The sequence below is a fragment of the Caretta caretta genome, chromosome 18, assembly GCF_965140235.1.
Source record: "Caretta caretta isolate rCarCar2 chromosome 18, rCarCar1.hap1, whole genome shotgun sequence".
In the NCBI taxonomy this organism is placed as follows: domain Eukaryota; kingdom Metazoa; phylum Chordata; order Testudines; family Cheloniidae; genus Caretta; species Caretta caretta.
In genome coordinates, this window is record NC_134223.1 from 23,659,869 (window position 1) to 23,661,147 (window position 1,279).

Here is a 1,279-nt window from a genome sequence, read left to right on the forward strand (position 1 = left end):
GCTGGTCCTATAAAAGATATTACCTCACCTCTCTAAGGGAGAGAGAGAGAGACATAGCCTCAGTCTACATCTGTGTATCTATGTCTACACTACGCAGCTTTTAGCGACACGCTTGTGTCGCTACAGCTGTGCCGCTAAATGGCGCACCATGTAGCCGCTGTTTGTCAGCAAGAGAGCTCTCCTGCCGACAAAAAACTTCTGCCCCCAATGAGCAGCAGTAGCTTTGTCATGAGGAGAGTGCTCCTGACAGAGAGAAAAAGAGACACACAGACATTTCTAAGTGGCCTCAGCAGTTTTGCCCTCCTGTGGTAGTTACTTTCCTGGCCCTTTTCCAGGATGGCATTAATAATTCTGCCCCATCTTTAGATTTTCACTTGGAAATTGTGCAAACTCCGTGATAAGGCTGCAGACTTTTGGGAAGAGTGAAGAGCAGGATGGGAAAAATTCATGAGAGCTGTGCAGGCTTTGTGGTTATACTTGTGATATGCCCTGCTTAATTGTTTGCAACTCTCTTTGGTTGCATCAGGTTTTGAACCTTTAATTGGTTTCATACTTGGAGTACTCTTCATGCCACAAGACAGAAGAAACTTTAAAAATGGTGGATCTTTGCCATGCATTTGTTGTCAACACTCTGTCCAAAGTTCCTATGTTGGCCCCTTTCACGGTAGTGTCAGAGTGCCAACCAAGATCAAGAACTTCAAGAATTCCATTGTTGTAGTCTTTCACCCAAGCTGCCTTTCAGCTTCAAATTCTCAACCAGTTCCTCTCTAACCAGTTCCTCTATTCTTTTATCAGAATAAATCTAGAATAGCCTCTCCTCTAGTCACTTCCTCCAGTTTCTGTAATAAAAAGTTGTCTCCAAAACATTCCAAGAACTTGTCGGATAATCTGTGCCTTGCTATTTTATTTTCCCAGTGATCCCCATGATCAAAAGTAATGTTGATTTCTGATGTTCCCTCAATTTATTGCTGCAGTAGATCAGGGGGCTACCTATACAATATTTTCCTGCCTCACACGGCTGCAGTGAAAATAGAATAAAAATTGTGAAGATCTCAGATGCTTTGGCAATGTGAGCCATATAAGAACCTTGGATAGACTAACATTTTCAGCTTTCAGTGCAAACATGCTGGGGCAACACTTTTTCTAAATTTACAATACCAGCCTGCTCTTGTGTAATATATTGCCATTGGCATCTCTGACACTGCCTGAAGTTATCTTTTAAAGAAAAAGAGCAGACCAGTAACGTGCTTCTTTTGTCTTTGTAGACTGTCACTGTATT